General features: G+C 43.9%; 1 long non-coding RNA gene and 1 pseudogene across 1 annotated transcript in view; both read right to left on the bottom strand.

Annotated features, from left to right (window-relative positions):
• The window catches only part of LOC126253396 (uncharacterized), a 962,344-nt gene that overhangs the window by 570,945 nt on the left and 368,041 nt on the right, over positions 1–23,358 (bottom strand). The window lies entirely within an intron of this gene.
• On the bottom strand, positions 2,557–2,674 carry LOC126253854 (5S ribosomal RNA; annotated as a pseudogene).

The following is a 23,358-nucleotide window of genomic DNA, read 5'->3' as shown; positions in this document are numbered from 1 at the left end:
AGTTCCGATAGGTGGTGTCGCTATATGTAGCATTCAAAATGGCGTCTGTAACGGAGGTGCGTTCCAAGCAGAGACCTGTCACTGAGCTTCTGTTAGCAGAAAATCAGAACATGGAACACATTTACAGGCGCTTTGAAAATGTCTACGCACACAAAATGGCGTCTGTAACGGAGGTGCGTTCCAAGCAGAGACCTGTCACTGAGCTTCTGTTAGCAGAAAATCAGAACATGGAACACATTTACAGGCGCTTTGAAAATGTCTACGCACACCTAGCAGGGAATAAAAGCACTGAAAGTCGTTGGGCAAAGAGTCTATCATCACCGCAACACGGTCGCACAAACCTGTCCGATATCCCGCGGGCAGACCGTCCGCACACAGCTGTGACTCCTGTATTGTTGGAACGTGCGGACACTCTCATTCGAGGTGATCGACGGAAGACAATCAAAGAGCTCGCTGCTCAACTCGACGTCTCTGTTGGTAGTGCACACTCGTCGAGCAGTTGTAGTATTCAAAAGTGTGTGCCCGCTGAATTAACCAGCCCCTAACGGAAAGCCATAAAGAACAAGGAAGGCCCGTCTGTACGGAATTACTTCCGCGTTACGAAGCTGATCGTGACAACTTTTGTCGAACATCGTCACAGGCGTTGAAACGTAGGTTTACCACTTCGATTCAGAAACAAAACGGTTATCCATGGAGTGGCGTCACACCACCTGTTCTGCGAAGAAGAAGTTTAAAGCCGCACACTCAGCCAGTAAAGTGATGGCGGTAGTCTTTGGAACTCTGCAGGGGTTGCTCTGTTTGATATCGTCCCTCATGACGCAACGATCAACTATGGAGTGTATGGCGCTACCCTCAGGAAACTGAAGAAACGACTTCAACTTGTTCGTTGCCACGAATATAAATGAGACTGACATTGTCATGTACGCCTTGTAAGTAATTGTTAACGCTTATTGCATGAAAGGTAACGCGGTGTCTTTATTATCAGAACGGCGTAATGAATGATTGCCTATACTAGTAGAGGTTGGAACGACAGTGGAAATGAAATGGCCAGCGGAACTCAAGCCCTGGGTGGAAGGCCCACAGAGGTGTGGCGGTCCAGCTCCACACAGGAAGTGTCAAGACGGACAGTCTGGACACCTGAGAGCGAAGACACAATACAGGGGCGACTGGCCGCTGTTGTAGTAGGGCCGGAAGGATAACCGGATAATACTTCCGAACTCTGGAAAGCTTGGACGCAGCTGAGAGGAACGAAGAAGTGCCACCTCGTAAACCACGCAGGCTGGGTTATTTCCAAGACTTTTTACTCAGTATAGGTATTTCCTCGCAAACTTTCCGCACTGGACGACAAAAGACTAAAATATGGTTGGTCGGCGTTCGGAAGAATCTGTAGAGAGGGAGCATATTCCGTTGTTTTGGGAATATGATTCGTTTTCGGAACTACGAGGGTGGGGAGCCGAGCCTTGCTGGGAAGCCAGCGGTGGAGAGACGAGGTCTTTCCGTAGTGAGCGCCCAGGTGTGACGGTCGCTCGGTATCAGCTTTGTTGATAGAGACGGACTTACAGTCTTTGCTCTCAGGTGAGTTTATAGTTAGAACAGTTAGGCACTGTGCTGTTGCGAACCTATACGATTCTGGACTTCACCTCCGGGTTGAAAGTCGTCGTCGAGTACACAGCATTCAGTAATTGAGCGCACTTCTTCTGCCTATACTTACGTTGAGACGTTACCTGAACCCAATCATTGCGGCTGGGAGTTCGCGTTTCTCGTCTGTAGAACACAGAGAGGAGAAGACAGCATTAGAATGTATTAGTCAGAGGACCGACTTCTGCCGCCCTAGTGTTTGAAAGCGTTTATTTGTGGCTGGAGTTCTTCCATCGTCGCAGACGAGTACAAGAACTATCACTTAGACGCATCGGGCGCCGTACATACGGTGATATTGCAAATTGTTTCGGCTTATTAGGGCTATAAAGCTAAACAGCTGTGATCACGTTAGTTTATTTCCACTGAGGTTCCACAACACCGTAGATCATATTTGATAGTAGTGCCTTCTAGTGTTTGGTACGTAGATGATGTCAGTCATTTCGCGTTAGTGATATTAGACCGCGCAGTCATAAGGGCAGAGTTGGGCAACTGATTAATAATTTTAGTCAGGAAATATAGACAATTGTACTTAAAGGGTTGATTTTAATCTGTAATAAATACATATTGAACGACAACGTTTATCGTTTAGTAGTATTAGTTGCCTTCATCATTCATTTATGTTTAGATTGTAATTTATATGTTAAAAAAGAGCATTAAGAGATCCTAAGACCTGCTTCATGTGGTAGTCAGACAGGGCTAAATCATCATTTTCCACACCACTCTGCCTACAGGCCACAAGTGGCCCATCGGGACCATCCGACCGCCGTGTCATCCTCAGTGGAGGATGCGGATAGGAGGAGCGTGGGGTCAGCACACCGCTCTCCCGGTCGTAATGATGGTATTCTGGACCGAAGCCGCTACTATTCGGTCGAGTAGCTCCTCAATTGGCATCACGAGGCTGAGTGCACCCCGAAAAAATAGCAACAGCGCATGGCGGCCTGGATGGTCACCCATCCAAGTGCCGAACACGCCCGACAGTGCTTAACTACGGTGATCTCACGGGAACCGGTGTATCCACTACGGCAAGGCCGTTGCCAAATCATCATTTTAACGTTTATTATTTTCCGTTGCGCACATTCATTTTTACACCCGCCTGCAGTAGCATCTTGGAAGTGAACTGTTCTTCCCCATCCACCCTGCAGCTCGGGTCTCGCATCTTCCGAGTTCCATTTGTTCAGCCTAATGAAGGAGGCTCACCACGGAAAGCTTTACGTGGCTGAGGGGGAGGTTACAGATGCAGCAAGACGTTAGCTCCGACGTCGACCACTAGAGTGGTAGCACGCGGGCTTACAGGTTGTCTCAGAAAGGTGGCGTAAGGCCGACGCATTGGAAGGAGATTAAGTTGAAAAATAGGGTTTCATAGCCAAAAGAGTGGGGAATAATGTGGTTATTTGAATCATGAATAAAACTAACCTGCCTCCAGAGAAAAATCTGTTGCATTAGTTACTGAACACACCTTGTATTACAATAGTGCCATAAAATACTCGTGAGCTGTAGACCACGTCGTGTTGTAATATCATATACCAGGGCGCTGCACGAAGTAACTTCCATCGGGGTATGTAATGCTACCAAGGCAATGGACTTTTAACTTCAGTACACTACTTTCACTCTTGTATTTATAATTCCAAAACGAAGCATGAGTAAGGTTCGTCATTTCCGGTTGGGAAGGAGCGCCTGGTCCCCGGCACGGATCTGCATGGCGGATTTGTGTCGAGGTCCGGTGAAACGGCCAGTCTGTGGATGGTTTTTAGGTGGTTTTCCATCTACCTCGGCGAATGCGGGCTGGTTCCCCTTATTCCGCCTCAGTTACACTACGTCGGCGATTGCTGCGCAAACAAGTTCTCGACGTACGCGGACATCACCATTACTCTACCACGCAAACATAGGGCTTATACTTGTCTGGTGTGAGACGTTCCCTGGGGGTCCACCGGGGGCCGAACCGCACAATAACCCTGGGTTCGGTGTGGGGCGGCGGAGGGGTGAAGTGGACTGCGGTAGTCGTCGTGGGGTTGTGGACCACTGCGGCTGCGGCGGGGAAGGAGCCTCTCCGTCGTTTCTAGGTCCCCGGTTAACATACAATACAATACATACAAGGTTCATCATCTGATTCGATGTAAGGACTGGAGCGATATCGTGATGCAGTCTGGGTGATTCATGGGGTGCCAGCACTGCTTCACGATGCACTGGTCCGTAATTTACGGGAACTGCGTGGTCTGTGTATGGACATCTGGTGCTGCATACCTCACTAATCTATGCCACGCACAATCTGATATATTGCATTCCAAGGGTGGACCAGTATACTATTAAGTAGGTCATTATTACGTTTTGGTTCGTCGCTGTTCTTCTTGGAATATGGCTAGATCGACTGAAGTTACAGTTAACAAAACTTATTGTGACGCAAGTAGTATGTCACCATCGATAACAACTAGATAGAAGAGAGAAAAGTAATTTAGGCATTCTGTCACTAACCACCTCAAGGTTTCCTGAATGTCATTTACTACTTTCATACAGACGGAACTTTTCGGCAGCCGACTTTTAGGAAAGAGCTGCTGTTCCCGCCATTACCGTCGTGCTGGCGAGGAGGACACGTGACGTTTGTGACGCAGCGCCTCTCAGGTGACGTCACTGGCTGCGTGAACAGCTGAAGTACTGAGCAGCCTCCACCAGTTAAGCGGGGTGTCCCAAACCAGATCTGCAACTAAACAGTTTCACACCACGAAGACGTCTTACCTGTCATTGTGGAGAATCTGCTAGGGGCGCGTTCATATGCACGATTGGCGTGTTCAGTTTTTTCATGTCGCAAATGAAGTTATTACGTTGCTGCATACATTTGTGGCGTTTTGGTATTGCAGGTTCGTATTCCTCTTGCTATGGATTAATTTATCGATTGTCATTTTTTATTTGTATCTCACTGTCCTTTTGAGTTTACATACTGGTATTGTGTTTTGCCATTTGGAGATAGTGACTGGAGCTGCAGACGCTAGGAAATAGAGTGCCAAGTGCAGAAATGAAATCGTTTCCGACATATATTTGGGTCTGAGTTCAGTAGAGAGGTGACAGCAGCGGGGCCAGACAGAAACATTCGTGCTGTGTACGGCTATAATGCCATTGGACAGTGCACGGCAAGAAAATGGCTTCTTTTGATAGAGAATAGTTTTGACACTATTGATTCTCGATGTTCAGGAAGACCTTTGCGGCTTAATGAAGGTCGTTTAAACGCCTTAATCCACAATGGCCGCTATCAGTGTACTTCAGAACTAGCAGATGTATGAACGTAAATCACTGTACCATCGTGCGACATTTGCATAGAATAGAGAAGGTCCAAAAAGTGGATGTTTGGGTGCAGCACGCTCAAAACCAAAATCACAAAAAATCTGCGCTTAGCCTTATATGCATCTCCACTTGCTCGTCATCAATCGGCTCTTGAACAACACCGACCGTTCCTATTTTGTGTCACTACTGGTGACGAGAAATAGTGACTTTATCACAACATAAGGAAAAGAAGGGAATGGATAAGCCCAAACAAAACAGAAACTCCCCTTATAAGGTCGTGCGCGCATCCACAGAAGATAACGTTATGCATCTGGTTAAACAGCGACGGTGTGGTGTTATACGAATTGCTTCCCAGAGGTGTAACCATCACTGCTGACATTTACTGTCAAAAACTGAGAGATCTTACAGACGCAGTCCAAGAACAACGACCAGGAAGACTGCGTGTAGTGATGCTACTTCACGGTAACGTCCGCCCTCATGCTACTGGACTGACGAAAAGCACTATACAGGAGTTGGGTTGGAAAGTCATCGCGCACCCACCCTATTTATCTTATCTTGTCTACATCTACATCCATACTCCGCAAGCCACCTGACGGTGTGTGGCGGAGGGTACCTTGAGTACCCCTATCGGTTCTCCCTTCTATTCCAGTCTCGTATTGTTCGTGGAAAGAAGGATTGTCGGTATGCCTCTGTGTGGGCTCTAATCTCTCTGATTTTATCCTCATGGTCTCTTCGCGAGATATACGTAGGAGGGAGCAATATACTGCTTGACTCTTCGGTGAAGGTATGTTCTCGAAACTTCAACAAAAGCCCGTACCGAGCTACTGAGCGTCTCTCCTGCAGAGTCTTCCACTGGAGTTTATCTATCAGCTCCGTAACGCTTTCGCGATTACTAAATGATCCTGTAACGAAGCGCGCTGCTCTCCGTTAGATCTTCTCTATCTCTTCTATCAACCCTATCTGGTACGGATCCCACACTGCTGAGCAGTATTCAAGCAGCGGGCGAACAAGCGTACTGTTAACCTACTTCCTTTGATTTCGGATTGCATTTCCTTAGGATTCTTCCAATGAATCTCAGTCTGGCATCTGCTTTACCGACGATCAACTTTATATGATCATTCCATTTTAAATCACTCCTAATGCGTACTCCCAGATAATTTATGTCATTAACTGCTTCCAGTTGCTGACCTGCTATATTGTAGCTAAATGATAAGGGATCTTTCTTTCTATGTATTCGCAGCACATTACACTTGTCTACATTGAGATTGAATTGCGATTCCCTGCACAATGCGTCAATTCGCTGCAGATCCTCCTGCATTTCAGTACAATTTTCCATTGTTACAACCTAACGATACACCACAGCATTATCCGCAAAAAGCCTCAGTGAACTTCCGATGTCATCCACAAGGTCATTTATGTATATTGTGCCCTCAGATTTTCATCTTTTCCGCTCTCTAGCGAACAACCTTCAAGGCACATCCTTTTCGAATGAAAATGTGCTCCAAACACGGCTCGACGAGTTCTTCGCCTCAAAGCCACGTCATTTCTACAGTTACGGAATCGAAAATTTACCCCAACGTCGGCAGCCTGTTGTAAATAGCGATGTAGAACACACTATAGACGAGTGAATTATCTATTATGTGTATCTGTAGTGATTATTAAATTTACGGGAAAACGCTAGGAACATAAGAAACAAACCAATATTTTAGTAACTTTGTTGCTGTTGCGTCGTACCCTATTTTTCCCCACACTGAAAGACACAAACTCGGTAAGAATGTGCCTCTACGAAAGCTCTCCCATATAATCTATGAAGTTCAATTCAGTGACAGAATTCAGTACATTATACTGAACAATGGATGTTCATCTCAAACAAAACTAACACCTCTTACACCCCAAGATACCGTAACAGAATCTCTAATGTTTTGAGTATACATAAAGTATTTCTCCCATACGTTAAGCAGAAGTATAATATGCCTTCAGGGATTTCATCATTCGGCAGTTGTAAGTTGTTCTACAAATACTCGGAAAAAATTCCACTTGATGCAACTAGCGTCATCTCTCTTTAAATTCGGTAGATGCTAGGTGACAGCCTCACGAAAGAGAACGAATTCAACAGTACCCGATTACAAGATTAGTAGCTCAACATCTTGAGCACGCCTAACATCGTATAACAAGTTAGGAGCAAGACTAAGAATCGATATGAAATGGGAAAGTCACGCAAAATCAGTATTAGGGAAAGAGCATGAGAGAATTACATTTGTTGGAAAGGCTCTAGTAGATTTCAATGCATCTATGGAGAAAAGACTGCATACAATAAGCTAGTGCGGCCAGTTCTAGAGTACTCGTCCAGTGTTTCGAGTCCTCGTCAGGTAGGTGTGACGGCAGCCATCGAAAGAATTCATAGACGCATAGCTGTGATCAGTGTAGATAACAAAGTGTTTGGGGATCTTAAACGGGAATTCTTGGAAGGAAAGCAGAACTTGTGTTCATCGAAGAGTGTGCGACAAATATGCTGGCACCACCGTACTTTGCCGTAGGGATCTCGAGTATGAAACAAGAGAGATTAGGTCACGTGCAGAGGCAAACAGACAGTTATTTCTTCCTTCCTCAATAAAGAGGACAGGAAATAGTTAAAACTGGCGCGAAGTACTCTCCGCCACAAACTTCTCAATGGATTGTGAAGTTAATATTTAGATACCTCCAAAACCTCTTGTCGTGATGGCTTCTGAGTATTGTCAGGTCCCTTTACCCACCTCTGTCTACTGTTGAAAACACACATTTGTTCTAGAATTTTAGAACATATTTGCAGCTCAAACATAGGGAGAATTGGAAATTTGTGGTAAGGTCTTATGGGACCAAACTGCCGAGGTCATTGGTCCCCAAGCCTACACACTACTTAATCTAACTTAAAAACAAACTTACACTATGAACAACACACACACCCATGTGTCGACTCGAACCTCCGAAGGGGGGAGCCGCACAAACATAGGGAGATGTCTCGCACAGAATGACCTCATCCATGCCGACCAGCACGGATTTCGAAAACATCGATCATGTGAAACACAACTCGCATTATTCTCAAATGACATACTGAAAGCGATGGATCAAGGCAGTCAATTGGAGGCAATATTTCTCAATTCCAGAGAAGCGTCTGACTCAGTACTACACCTACGCTTCTTATCAAAAATACAGTCGTATGGCAAGTAAAGGGAAATTTCTGACTGGACTGAGGACATTTTGGTAGGAAGAACGCAGGAAGTTATCTTGGATGGAGAGTCATCGACAGATATGGAAGTAACTACGAGTGTACCGCAGGGAAGTGTGCTGGGACCCTCGCTATTCATGTTGTATATTTATGACCTTGCGGACAATATGAACAGTGGCCTCAGACTTTCCGCAGATGATGCAGTTACTATAATGAAGTACCGTTGAAAGAAGCCGCCTAATATTCTATCAGATCTTGAAAATGTTTCAAAGTGGTACAATGATTGTCAACTTGCTTTAGATGTTTACAAATGTAAAAATCTGCACTGCACAAAACTGAAGAAAACGTGGTATCCCATGACAGTATCAGTCAGTCACAGGTGGAATCGATTATTTCGTATAAATATCTGGGTGTAACAATTTTTAGGGACACGAAATGGAACGAAAACATAGGCTCTCATGTCGGTAAAGCAGGCAGCAGTCTTCGGTTTATTGGTACGACATAAGGGAAATGCATTCAGTCTACAGTCTCACCCGTGTATTGCCATCTAGAGTATTGTTCAAGTGTGTGGGAGCCGTACCAAACAGAACTAATAGGGGACATAAAGACAAGGGCAGCACGAATGGCCACAGGTTTGTTTAACCCACGGGAGAGTATCAGAGAGATGTTGAAAGAACTGAACTGACAGACTCTTGAAGATAGACATAAACTATTTCGGGAAAGGCTACTTAGAAAGTTTGATGAACCGGCTTTAAGTGATGACTCTGTGAATATACGTAAACACCTATGAATCCCCATACAAAACTCGATGACAAGTTTAGATTAATTACAGCATGCACAGAGGCAATTAAACAGGCATTTATCTCGAGCTCCATACACGAAAGGAAAGGGAATGAGCCCTAATAACTGCTAAAGTGGCACGTGGCCTCTGCCATGCACCTCACATTGGTTTGCAGAGTATGCATGTAATACTGGTGCCCACTTAGTCTGCCCAGCCACAGAATTGCACTTGCCGGCCCTGCTGGAACGATATTGTCGAGTAACTGTCTGTCCTGGACTTTGGGTCCCGTCACATACAAATGTCCAAAACGTCCTGTAGTAGGAAGATCATTCCAGTCACACGTGTACCTCGTTTCCAGAGACCCTTGTGGTCACGGAGACGCTACTTTGTAGCTTACTGGGCGGTTAGCGAGGCAGTGGCGGCTACGCAGATGGCCTCTGGTGAGGTGCCCGCTGCTGTGTGGCGTTCCACTGTCCGGCCTGTATTATTGAGACAGCACGCAGTCGGGCATTGCATTATTCAGCGCCTGCAAAGGTCGGCCGGTGGCCCACTTCTGCCAGACAATGCGGTGGGCCGAACAAAACGGCCACTTGCTGCCTCCCTCCCCCCCACCCGCGGGGATAACAACTCTGTTATTCCCGACCAAACTCCTCTCCTTTTCTCCTCTCCCGCCTTTTCTTCTACTCCCACCGGAGGTATATTTCTTTCTCTCTAGCTGCCCTCTAGCTCAGGTCGTACTCCCGGGCTACTACTTTTTACAGACCGATATACTGGATAAAAGTTTGCAGTACAGGAGGATTTCAGTGGAGAGGTGGAACTGGAAGAATAAGGGCTTCAAACGAGACTTTTTCATGTCGTGGACTCGTCACACGAATATCTCTCTAGTTTTTCTTGTATACAGGTCAGCAAGAAATAATTTTTCGTGCATTTTGCATGAATGCTGTTAAGATTACTGGTGGCAAAGTAACTAACAGTGAATACGCAGTCCGGGCTTTCCAAAAGGAATGTTTCACGCTGCAGCGGAGTGTTCACCGTTTTGAAAGGTTATGGCAGATTAAAACTGTGTGATGAACTGCTCTCGAACGCACAACCTTGCCTTAGATGACCATTCTCAAGACTAGCAAAGAAAGATTTGCCGCTAAAATAGTAAATACTGTTGCTGCTGAAATTATTAACCGGTTTTGTTCAAATTTGCAAGATTTCACATTTGAAAGAAATGCAGGTGATCCAGTTTAGTACTACCAGAAATCGCCGACATCTGAAAATCAAATAGTCGACCTGAAAAAGCCTTTGGGTTCAGTTACTTGTGACATCACTCTATCAGTTTAGCGGAAATAGAAATCGGAAAGTTAGCATATTATTTAGTTTCATTCACTGATGATCTTTGTAGAAATAGTCAGTCATAATAGTTGATGTATTCATGTCACAGAAGAAAGTGATAAGAATTATGTGTACAGCTTACTTACTTATATCTTAAAGACATGTATCAGCCATCTAGTGCGGTGCAAGAATGGTAAAGCCGTTCAAAAGTACACTGACAGAAAAAAACATTATCTCGACTTACGTCTAGTGAACGTAAGTTTCTCTCAGTCAAGTGAGGATTGTTCAAGTTTAAAAGTATTTGACCTTTGCACATAGAAATAAAATGCCTGACAGGCAGCAAAACTTTTTTAAAAATGTAGCTTAGAGTTGTTTTTTCTTACAAATTCCTTCTGTAGTGCAGAGGAAGTATTAACTAGAAATAACTAAACTAATATTTCACCACTGTGTGCTCAGGATCAGAGGGACACTTAAGCTGCAACCATTATATGAGACTTTCCCAAACGCCACACAGGAACAGCTTAGCTGAAGTGTTGTCCTCACTCAGGTAGGACGGCCCTGTTGTGGGGCGGCGGGTGGAATTATTTGTTAATTAAATGTTCCTACTATTTATTTATTTAATGCTGTTGTTCGCCGTTCTCAACACTGGCTCTCTAACTACACATATTGGCAACCAGAAAGTGATTAGCAAAACGTGAAGCCTGTACTTAGAATTCCTAGTGCCCACTTCATCTGAGAAATACATTTATAGCTACAGTTTATAGCTCTGAGGAATTAGGAGATTGTCTGGGATTCATAATCAAAAACGATTCTCTCTAAAATGTTCACTATATTCTGAAAGTCACAGACCAAAAAGAATCCAAACAATCTAACTACCAGAGCAGTTCAGAGTCTAATGCGCTGATGCAACTATAACTGTTCAAATTAAATGTTTAAGTGAATGCTTGCCATAATTTGATGTTAATGTTCATCAAACGCCACGCTAAATAATGGTAGAATGTCTGTCCCGCGGCGGCACGTGAAAATACGACATACGCAAACTGAAGATACATCATTAAAGTCATCCCTGAATTAACACTTCACTCGAAAACGATTTCATGGTTACGTGTATCCCGAGTAACTTATTACTGCATCCGAGGCTGTTTATAGCAATGATACCGACGCGACGCGACTCCCGGCACAGGTGGTCCACTAATCAGTGTCTGGAGAGAACTGGGGCCTTTCTCTCTCACGCAGCGTTCTTATATATAAAGCCGCGGTGCGGACGGCTAAGGGAACGCCTGATCAAATCCGCTCTCCCGACTAGCCGCTGGGCTAGTAATGCACCACTTCAAGTTATCGAATAAATCATTGCTTCCTTTGCTGATGGCAGATGAAGCTCTCAATTTAAATGTGCAATCAGCACACAGGTAAGTAATCATAATAAAAGTCTGACGTGGCTAAGTCAAATATTTTGGGCGAGAGAATTAATTTAACTACACTACACACAGTAGACGAGCTCTGAACTTCCCCTTTGGAGATACGCTATCGCTATAGTTTTATAGTTATTCAGTTGAAACATCTCATATCTTTATGATTATAGCGGATCTCCCTTCTACTTAAATTTAAACATCCTAGCCTTATTTATTCGCCTACTTAATCTATCTTGCTTCCTTAATTTCTAAGACAAAAACCAGAAAATCATGAATTTCAACTAAAAATTTAATTTGTGAGATCCAGAATACTGTTTCTACTAAATTATTATGAAAAAGGAATCTAAATATAAATTCTTAAGTTTCTAGCTCTTTTCTGTTGCGCCAATGATTTTTACAGAAAAACGTCCAAATTTCGAAAACGGTTAAAGTTATTGAACTGATATTCAACACGTATTGATTTAGTATTACTCCTGACATGCTAGAAACGTTTCAGGTTATTTGCTTGATTTTTAAAGTATTGCGCAACATTTATGACGTCAGAGCTAGTTACAGCGGACTAGGCTGGCACACAATGGAAAGACTGATGTGAATTTTATACGGCGAGAGTAGGCTGCTTCCCTACACTGTGTGAAGTCTCAAGGGCAGCAAAAGGCATAACGTTAAGTCGTGAACATCTGGGGACAATTGAGTGAAGCATTGGCATTCCCATTGCAACAAGTAGGTACTTTTTTCGTGGGTGACTGGTTCCTTGACAACTCAAAGAAACACTTTAACAATACCTAGCAAAGTGCAGTTCACGGGGGAGACTGCAACCAGTGGTGGGAAATGCCACAGGCAGGACCTGCGTGAGAACGAGGTGTGACTTCCTGCGTTACACGCCAGCCACCGTAAGATCGGATATTTTCACCCTGCAATAAGACTGCGTGGAGCGGTTATGCAGTGCCTATTAGCACAGTTGGGATAGTAAAATGAGCTCGCCAGGGACAGAGATAATACGACAATAATTTCTACACCCTGGGTGAGAGTGAGGGAGAGGAGTAGCGAAACTGCCCAGCAGAAAGGCCAAAGTATCAGATAGGGGAGTCAGGAAGTCAAACAGACCGCATGAGATAGCGAAGAGAGGAAGGCAGCCACTCAGCGAGGTAATCAGCTGGTCAGCTTGACAGACAGTGAGTAGACAGTGAATGGACGGGATGAGACGGTGTGCAGGCAGTCGGTAGAATCCAAAGAGACAGTGAGTTTGCTTTCTGCAGCCATGTTAACCTGTCATCGACTCAGTCCTTTGAGTAAGACCTCTGCCTACATTCTGCCGTCCATAGTCACTTTTTGACGTGTTTATCTTCCATTCATTGACGAATGGTCTTCCCTGCGCTCTGGTATTTGGATCTTTAGGCATCCTAGTGCGCTTACTAGTCTGATCTTGTTTTTGTTGTAGTCTTCAGTCCTGAGACTGGTTTGATGCAGCTCTCCATGCTACTCTATCCTGTGCAAGCTTCTTCATGTCCCAGTACGTACTGCAGACTACATCCTTCTGAATCTGCTTAGTGTATTCATCTCTTGGTCTCCCTCTACGACTTTTTACCCTCCACTCTGCCCTCCAGTACTAAATTGGTAATCCCTTGATGCCTTGATGTCCTACCAACCGATCCCGTCTTCTAGTCAAGTTCTGCCACCAACTCCTCTTCTCCCCACTCCTATTCAATACCTCCTCGTTAGATATGTGATCTACCCATCTAACCTTCAGCATTCTTCTGTAGCACCACATTTCGAAAGCTTTTATTCTCTTTTTGTCTAAACTATTTATCGTCCACGTTTCACTTCCATACATGGCTACAATCCATACAAATACTTTCAGGAACGACTTCCTGACACTTAAATCTGTACTCGATGTTAACAAATTTCTCTTCTTCAAAAACGCTTGCCTTGCCATTAACAGTCTACATTTTACATCCTCTCTACTTCGACCATCATCAGTTATTTTGCTCCCCAAATACCAAAACTCATTTACTACTTTAAGCGTCTCATTTCCTAATGGAATTCCCTCAGCATCACCCGATTGAATTCGACTACATTCCATTATCCTCGTTTTACTTTTGTTTATGTTCATCTTATATCTTCCTTCAAGACACTGTTCATTCCGTTCAGCTGCTCTTCCAGGTCCTTTGCTGTGTCTGACAGAATTACAATGTCATCGGCGAACCTCAAAGTTTTAATTTCTTCTCCATGGATTTTAATACCTACTCCGAATTTTTCTTTTGTTTCCTTTTCTGCTTGCTCAATATACAGATTGAATAACGTTTAGGAGAGGTTGCAACCCGGTCTCACTCCCTTCCCAACCACTGCTTCCCTTTCATGCCCTTCGACTCTTATAACTGCCATCTGGTTTCTGTACAAATTGTAAATAGCCTTTCGCTCCCTGTATTTTACCCCTGCCACCTTCAGAATTTGAAAGAGAGTATTCCAGTCAACATTTTCAAAAGCTTTCTCTAAGTCTACAAATGCTAGAAGCGTAGGTTTGCCTTTCCTTAATCTATTTTCTAAGATAAGTCGTAGGGACAGTATTGCCTCACGTGTTCCAACATTACTACGGAATCCAAACTGATCTTCCCCGAGGTCGGTTTCTACCAGTTTTTCCATTCGTCTGGAATTATAAAATTCCTCTTGAAGTCTGAGGGTATTTCGCCTGTCTCATACATCTTGCTCACCAGATGGTAGAATTTTATCAGGGCTACCTCTCCCAAGGCTATCAGTAGTTCTAATGGAATGCTGTCTACTCCTGGGGCCTTGTTTCGGCTTAGGTCTTTCAGTGCTCTGTCAGACTCTTCACTCAGTATCATACCTCCCATTTCATCTTCATCTCCGTCCTCTTCCATTTCCATAATATTGTCCTCAAGAACATCACCCTTATATAGACCCTCTATATACTCCTTCCACCTTTCTGCTTTCCCTTCTTTGCTTAGAACTGGGTTTCCATCGTATATTTACATATCCTTGAGATGGAAGCTGCAGCTTCTGTCCGTTTTTTGTTATAAATAAGTTTGATTTTGGATATAATCCGCCTTAAGAAAATCAGTTTTTCTTCTGTTTTAACCAGAAATGTTTCACTGAAGTTGCAACATCTTCAGGATCATTTTTATTTACATAAACACTGCCGGACTTCTGCCGCGTCGATTCAGTATGAAACCACGAGCTTTCAACGATTATCACCACCGTCTTCGTCAGGAGCAGCTAACTAGCAAACTGCTGCTGTGGTGGTCTTATGTAGCCCAAAGGCGGCTTGTGCTTGGTCGGTGGTTACGTCAGCTGTAGCAGGTGGTGTCAACGTCTGTGCTGATGGCGCCACCGCTCCCACCGCAGCGAAAACACTGCGACAAATGTCTCTGGCTCTTCTCTGCATGGAGAGCTTGCTTCCATGCAACGCTAAGATTATATCTGCTGTCACGGTTAAAGATTTTCTAACACAACCTTATTTCTACAGCCTCTTCAATTAAGTAGTCCCAATATTTAGGAGCCAGGCTGTCCTCAGCAAATGCAGAATTATCTAGTTCTCATTTTTAATGTGCCGTTAATGTTCTGCACTGCTGTCGGAAACGATGCGGATGGACTTACCGATGTAACTGCTTCCGCACTCACAAGAGATGTAAATCCTAGGCATCTTCAGGCCCAGACTGTCCTTAACAGGGAATAGCATCCATTTATTTTCTTAGGAAATCGGAGAATAGATCTGGTACCTCTTCTTCCCATGATTATGTCTAGTTTCCTAGATGTAGTGCCATAAAAGAGAAGGAATGCAGTCTGTGACTCATCACACAGATGTTCAATATTTTCGCGTTTCGTTTTCTTGGAGAACACTGACTTCATATCAGGTGATACTTATCCGTTCTTTCGGAACACAAACTTCAGATGATTAGTTTCGGAATCCAAGTGCCTCTGGTCAGCAACAGTTTTTGCTCTGTGTGTCGTTTTATTTTAAAGCTACTCTCTTCTGAACTGAATGCTGAAAAACCTGGGCACTACGACACTTATTTATTCCTAAGGAATTCTGTGGTTTCTGGAGCTTTCTGTAATTTTCAGTGTACCTGTTATTCTTTTACAGTTCGTCATTTTTACAGGTTTGCGTATTCTCTTGACTACGAAAAGTCATTTTTAACTTGCATTGTCTCCCTGTTTACAAGACACGAAAACATGATGGCAAACAATGTAGAAACCTGAAAATATGGCAAACTGTAGAAGGATAACAGTTATATTGTAAAGAACAGACAGCCAAAGAAACAACAAAAAATGTTAGGAATAAAGCAAATAAAAAAAATCCTGAACATGCTGTAACTTCAGAGAAATATGTCTGGGTAAAAAGGAAATAAAATTTTTGCTCAAGGCCGCGGAATTCATCCCAAAAACAAAGACATGCTAATGTTTATTCCGCACATCCTAAATGACATTGTTCTCAAAGATGTGGAAACAGTCAACGAAAAGCTTACCCTAAACACCTGAATGATTTAACAGCACTAGGCCTATACAGTGTAGGAAGCCATTGTCAAAAACAAATGCAGTTTGCAACATAGACTGACACAGACCACATTGCTTTATTGAAGCTGTGGCGATGTCAGCCACTGGACAGCATTCATATTACATCCTGTCTGTTCTTCATCATTTTCTGTTTGCATTTAACAGCTTGCCAGCCTCTAACAGTGTGAGCACATGCCATGTTCCATTTCTTAACTTCCCTTCCCTCTTCCTACCCCGTTTCAAAGTGGCCAAAGCTTATTTTTATGTTGGCATGAAATGTGTCCGACAACTTTCGCATTGCACACAACGAATTGTTTGGACATTTTGAAATCTCAAATATGAAGCGTAAATTATTATGAGAGGTATCTTTACAATTAATTATGAATGGTAAACTATTGCATCTATAGAACTGTCAATCAAAAGGAATGCAACAGGGTGTACCATAGATCACACCCGAATGAATCATGGACTGGAATTTTAGCAGAAGAGCTTAAACATAATTTCTGGCAAAAGAACATTTATTTGATTTGGTAAATTTAATTCCACATGTGAGTATGAACAGTAAGTAAACTGTTCCTTGAGATCTACTACGCTGCATCTTAATGAAGCCTTGAACGTTACTTCGGAGTCCCCGTAAAGTTTATAATCTATAGGAGAGGAATGATCAAAGGATGGTTTAATCACAAACTGTTACATTCACACGCACTTGAGACAGTAACAGGAAGGGAAAGAACTAAAAACCTTCACCACAGCCCACGTGGCTAGCAAGAGGTGCCGTTCCCTTGATTTTAACAAGCGTGATAAAAGAACAAAAATAGTATTAGCATGAATTGCTAAAAAAATGAAGCATATATAAAAATCACAATTAATTCAGTACTCTATGGGGGAAGATCACAGACACTTAGGCATTGGAGACTTTTTCAATAGAACACGACCACATGGTCCTCACAAGCAAAACCATGCAAAATATAAGTATGGAATTTTAAATGAAGGAATTAGTTTGCACAGAATTTACTATAAGGAAGCAAGATCTACAAGCTTAAGTCTCTCAGATCTAAACGCTGACACATGACAACAAGGACAAGCAAATACCGAATAAGAAATTTAGCAATGTGGGACGAATTGCGGCAAATTCAGTAATAAAATCACGGGATTCAAACGCAATATACACTCCTGGAAATGGAAAAAGAACACATTGACACCGGTGTGTCAGACCCACCATACTTGCTCCGGACACTGCGAGAGGGCTGTACAAGCAATGATCACACGCACGGCACAGCGGACACACCAGGAAACGCGGTGTTGGCCGTCGAATGGCGCTAGCTGCGCAGCATTTGTGCACCGCCGCCGTCAGTGTCAGCCAGTTTGCCGTGGCATACGGAGCTCCATCGCAGTCTTTAACACTGGTAGCATGCCGCGACAGCGTGGACGTGAACCGTATGTGCAGTTGACGGACTTTGAGCGAGGGCGTATAGTGGGCATGCGGGAGGCCGGGTGGACGTACCGCCGAATTGCTCAACACGTGGGGCGTGAGGTCTCCACAGTACATCGATGTTGTCGCCAGTGGTCGGCGGAAGGTGCACGTGCCCGTCGACCTGGGACCGGACCGCAGCGACGCACGGATGCACGCCAAGGCCGTAGGATCCTACGCAGTGCCGTAGGGGACCGCACCGCCACTTCCCAGCAAATTAGGGACACTGTTGCTCCTGGGGTATCGGCGAGGACCATTCGCAACCGTCTCCATGAAGCTGGGCTACAGTCCCGCACACCGTTAGGCCGTCTTCCGCTCACGCCCCAACATCGTGGAGCCCGCCTCCAGTGGTGTCGCGACAGGCGTGAATGGAGGGACGAATGGAGACGTGTCGTCTTCAGCGATGAGAGTCGCTTCTGCCTTGGTGTCAATGATGGTCGTATGCGTGTTTGGCGCCGTGCAGGTGAGCGCCACAATCAGGACTGCATACGACCGAGGCACACAGGGCCAACATCCGGCATCATGGTGTGGGGAGCGATCTCCTACACTGGCCGTACACCACTGGTGATCGTCGAGGGGACACTGAATAGTGCACGGTACATCCAAACCGTCATCGAACCCATCGTTCTACCATTCCTAGACCGGCAAGGGAACTTGCTGTTCCAACAGGACAATGCACGTCCGCATGTATCCCGTGCCACCCAACGTGCTCTAGAAGGTGTAAGTCAACTACCCTGGCCAGCAAGAGCTCCGGATCTGTCCCCCATTGAGCATGTTTGGGACTGGATGAAGCGTCGTCTCACGCGGTCTGCACGTCCAGCACGAACGCTGGTCCAACTGAGGCGCCAGGTGGAAATGGCATGGCAAGCCGTTCCACAGGACTACATCCAGCATCTCTACGATCGTCTCCATGGGAGAATAGCAGCCTGCATTGCTGCGAAAGGTGGATATACACTGTACTAGTGCCGACATTGTGCATGCTCTGTTGCCTGTGTCTATGTGCCTGTGGTTCTGTCAGTGAGATCATGTGATGTATCTGACCCCAGGAATGTGTCAATAAAGTTTCCCCTTCCTGGGACAATGAATTCACGGTGTTCTTATTTCAATTTCCAGGAGTGTAGATGCGCTCGCGAAAGCAACAATAAACTAAATGAACTGTATCACAAATACGGTTAACACGGCTCAACGTGTTTGAGTAAAACGGTTGAACTGAACAATAGCCTACACAGTCCATGGATTGTAATGCATTTAACACTCGCGAACTAAAATATAGCCACGCGGGATTAGCCGAGCGGTCTGGGGCGCTGCAGTCATGGGCTGTGCGGTTGATCATGGCGGAGGTTCGAGTCCTCCCTTGGGCATGGGTGTGTGTGTTTGTCCATAGGATAATTTAGGTTAAGTAATGTGTAAGCTTAGGGACTGATGACCTTAGCAGTTAAGTCCCATAAGGTTTATAATTTCTTACACATGGGCAATAAACTGTGGACGATGAAACCAAACACTGATTTTGGCTATATTTGAAAACTTAGACAAAATCCAAAATTAATTTAGTATTGAAGAGGAACTCTTATACGAAGTGGCGAGATAACGCACCAAAAAACGGGATTTGTCTTCCAATGGAAGTGACCAGAGAACCATCCTTTTGTATTGTGCCAAACTACATGAAAGGTTTGACCAAGGTAAAGAGAAACCTCTTCGCTACGTACTACGTCTCTCCTGAAGTTGGCTGTACTGTCACATTAGCAGCTGATGAGCCAAAACATTAGGACCACCTCCTTCATAGCTAGTTTGTCCATCTTTGGAGCGAAATACGTCACTAATTTTGCGCATGAAGGATCAGACTGTTTGTTCGTACGTTTGTCGAGGTAAGTGATATTAGATGTCCACGCACAGGTCATGTAATTCGCGTAAATAACGGGCCAGTGATTTGCGTAATCGATGATGGCACCCGATAGCGAACCAAATGGGTTCTAACGGATTCACATCAGGCGAATTTGGTGGCCAAGACATCAACGTGAGTTCACTATAATGCTGTTCAAACCACTATAGCACGGTTCAGACTCTGAGACACGGACAGTTATATTACTGAGAGATGAGATCGCCGAGCGGTTCTAGGCGCTACAGTCTGGAACCGCGCAACTGCTACGGTCGCAGGTTCGAATACTGCCTCGGGCATGGATGTGTGTCACGTCCTTAGGTTAGTTAGGTTTAAGTAGTTCTAAATTATAGGGCACTGATGACCTCAGAAGTTAAGCGGCTCCGGAAAGGCTCAAAATCATGAAAAGTTCAATTTTTACTTTTTTGCGTTTTCTGAATCTGCAGACTATTACCTTTTAATAGATATATAATTTATTCTCCGAAGACTACAACTATTTTTAAATTTTTTTTGAAATGTGTTCTACATGGGCGTGACCCAGTGTGGCACTGTTAAACTGCTGTCAAATGGTGTTATTATTAACGTCCGTGTTCATCAGGTACATTTTAGTGATGTGAGATAAAGTATGTGTTGTGGCTAACCTGTGATGGTTCAATATATATCGCTGGTGTGATTGTCGATTGTTTCATGTTTATTTACTCTGTCGTTATCTCGAAAGTATACGTAATTAATTCTGTTTCTTGAGTCTCTGTTTTGTTGAAGTATAATAATGAGTAAAAGTAAAGTTATTAGAAATCCTCTGAAGGCTTTTAAGAGAAGGAGAAATGTTGGAAAGCCAAAGGTATGTGTTATTACTGTAAACAATAAAGACGATGAAAATCCCCAACATAGCTTGTGTCCCAAAGAAGAAGACAGTTGGTGTAAATATAACAAAGGACTGCTAACTGGTGAAGTGTACACTCATAAGCATAGTCTGCCTCATGCAATAATGGAGGTGATAAAACCTATTTTCAGAGACTTAGCAGCACCTGAACTGTTGAAAAAGTGTATTCACGGAAAAACTCAAAACCCCAATGAAAGTGTAAATAGTGTTATATGGTCGAGAATCCCCAAGACTGTATTTGTTGGAATAGAAAAACTTCACTTTGGTGTGTATGATGCTGTTGCGACTTTCAATGATGGCAACATTGTAAGGTGCAAGGTATTTAGAAATATGGGAATGAAGATAGGTTCTAACATGGTACGAGCGATGCTTGCTTTAGACAAGGAACGCCTTCGGGCTGCAGACAGGGCTGTAAAGAGTCTAGAAATACAAGCAAGAGTAAACAGGAGGAGGAACAAGAGGAAGCTGGAGGAGGAGTTTGCAGAGGATGAAGATAATCCATCCTATGGACCTGGAATGCACTAAAAAGTTAATCCAATCTTTGTCGCTCGATTCCCAAAACTTTTATTTTCTCATACTAATTACATGTTTTCTAAGGATCTTCCAAACATATTTGTTTCAAACTTTCAGTAAATGTTACACAGTACCTTCTGCATAATTTAACACAGCCTTTTTCCAAAAAACTGTATATTTTTGAATATATAAATAAAAAATTGCAAAAAAATTTTGTGAATTTTCATTACAATTGAAAAAAAATCATCTTTAATAACTGAACTAAAATTTTGTAAAATCCCTGTGTTAAGTTGTAGCCCATATTCCAATAAATAATCTGTAAAAAGTTCAACTTCCTACCTCAAATACTTTGTGAGGAAAGATGTAATTTATAAGTGTTATTTTAACATTGCAAGTATAGGGCGTTCCGGAGCCCCTTAAGTTCCATAGTGCTCAGAGCCATTTGATGACATCGCCGTCAGGGAAGCCATCAAACATGAAGGGATGGAGGTGGTCCGCAGGTGGCACATTGTCTTCGATTACTACCACAGGTCCCACGCAAGCGCAAGAGAATCTCTATCTAGCATGGCATGATACTGCTCCCGCCAGTCTGTTTCCGTGGCGCGCTGCACGTTACGAACCACCGTTCGCCTGGATGACGGCGTTTTTGGAGACGACCATCGACCTCGTGCAGCCTGGAACGTGATTCATGCACCCAGGTGATGCGTTTCTATTGCTCCAAGGTCCAATCCCGCTGATCCTGAGCTCACTGAAATAGTAATTGACAATGTCGTCGGGTCTACATTGTAATACGTAGGGGCTGTTTGCTGCGGAGCGCAATGCTCAACAATGTCCGCTGAATGGTGTGTTCAGAAACACTTATGCGTGCACCAGCATTGTGCTCTTTGTCAGAGGTGCCACAGATCACCATCTATCCTACTTTACAGAGCAGACAAGCCTCCGAACCCCACGTTCTGTGAAGTGTCGTGGACGTCCAACCATTTAGCGTCTAGTGGTAGTTTCACTGTCCTTCTACCACTTTCCGTAGATGCTCACAACAGTAGCACGTGAACATTCGATCACCTTAGCTGTTCTCTAGATACTTGTGAGGTAACGGCCGAGTCGTCGCGCCTTGAAAATATAAGTTCGGCGGAAGCAGTGGCCGCACGGGCCGCTCGGCCAGCCGGGGCCCGGCAGCAAACACGTGGTGCGGAATGTTAGCCGGACGAAAAGGGTAGCCCCAGTGTGTGGTCCATCGAGCACGTGGCTGGGAATCCCTTGGTGACGCTGTGCGCCAGGAGGGCCAAATATGGCGGACTTTGTGAAACCTTAATGGCAGACATTTCACAGTTCGTATAGAAATTAATAGCAGCCAGATGAACCATGACACCTCAAAAAGAAACACGTACATTACTATTACTTGCACGACGATTCTGATGGAGTAATCAGATTTTCAATATCTTTATTAGTTTAAAGTTTAGTATCTGACGGTAAATTATACAAGTAACACCTAGCAACGAATTTCCAAAATATAAACTCTTCATCCGATTTTATCGATCGGCGTGTCTTTAGAAAGTAATTAGTGTAAACCTAAATTGGTATGAATTACAGGCATGTAACTTGAATAATACATGAGTTATTGGAGATCGAAGTAGCCGATTACTACCGATCGCTCCAGGCCGTAAGTACTCCACAGTTACACGAAAAAAACGGTAGCAGCATGTTTACAAATATATTTATTCATCTATGTCTTTGTTTATATCCGATGTATATTATTCATGAAGAAATTGGTTAAATATTTACTGTGTTTTAGAAAGCACAGGGACACTAGGCTACTGGCCTACCTTTTGTTGCTATTCCTTTGGTATATGTTTACTTAATTTGTTTATGTATTTAACATTGTGTGTTTGAGCGTTTTTATGGTCTAGCCGTAGGAATAATTATTTAATTTCAAGTTGTTGTTGTTGTGGCCTTCGGTCCTGAGACTGGTTTGATGCAGCTCTCCATGCTACTCTATCCTGTGCAAGCTTCTTCATCTCCCAGTACCTACTGCAACCTACATCCTTCTGAATCTGCTTAGTGTATTCATCTCTTGGTCTCCCCCCTACGATTTTTACCCTCCACGCTGCCCTCCAATACTAAATTGGTGATCCCTTGATGCCTCAGAACATGTCCTACCAACCGATCCCTTCTTCTGGTCAAGTCGTGTCACAAACTCCTCTTCTCCCCAATCCTATTCAGTACCTCCTCATTAGTTATGTGATCTACCCATCTAATCTTCAGCATTCTTCTGTAGCACCACATTTCGAAAGCTTCTATTCTCTTCTTGTCCAAACTATTTACCGTCCATGTTTCACTTCCATACATGGCTACACTCCATACAAATACTTTCAGAAATGACTTCCTGACACTTAAAACTATATTCGATGTTAACAAATTTCTCTTCTTCAGAAACGCTTTCCTTGCCATTGCCAGTCTAAATTTTATATCCTCTCTAC

The sequence above is a fragment of the Schistocerca nitens genome, chromosome 4 (genome assembly GCF_023898315.1).
Source record: "Schistocerca nitens isolate TAMUIC-IGC-003100 chromosome 4, iqSchNite1.1, whole genome shotgun sequence".
Lineage (NCBI taxonomy): Eukaryota > Metazoa > Arthropoda > Insecta > Orthoptera > Acrididae > Schistocerca > Schistocerca nitens.
The sequence above is the reverse complement of the archived record's forward strand: the minus strand, read 5'-3'. Positions and strand labels throughout refer to the sequence as shown.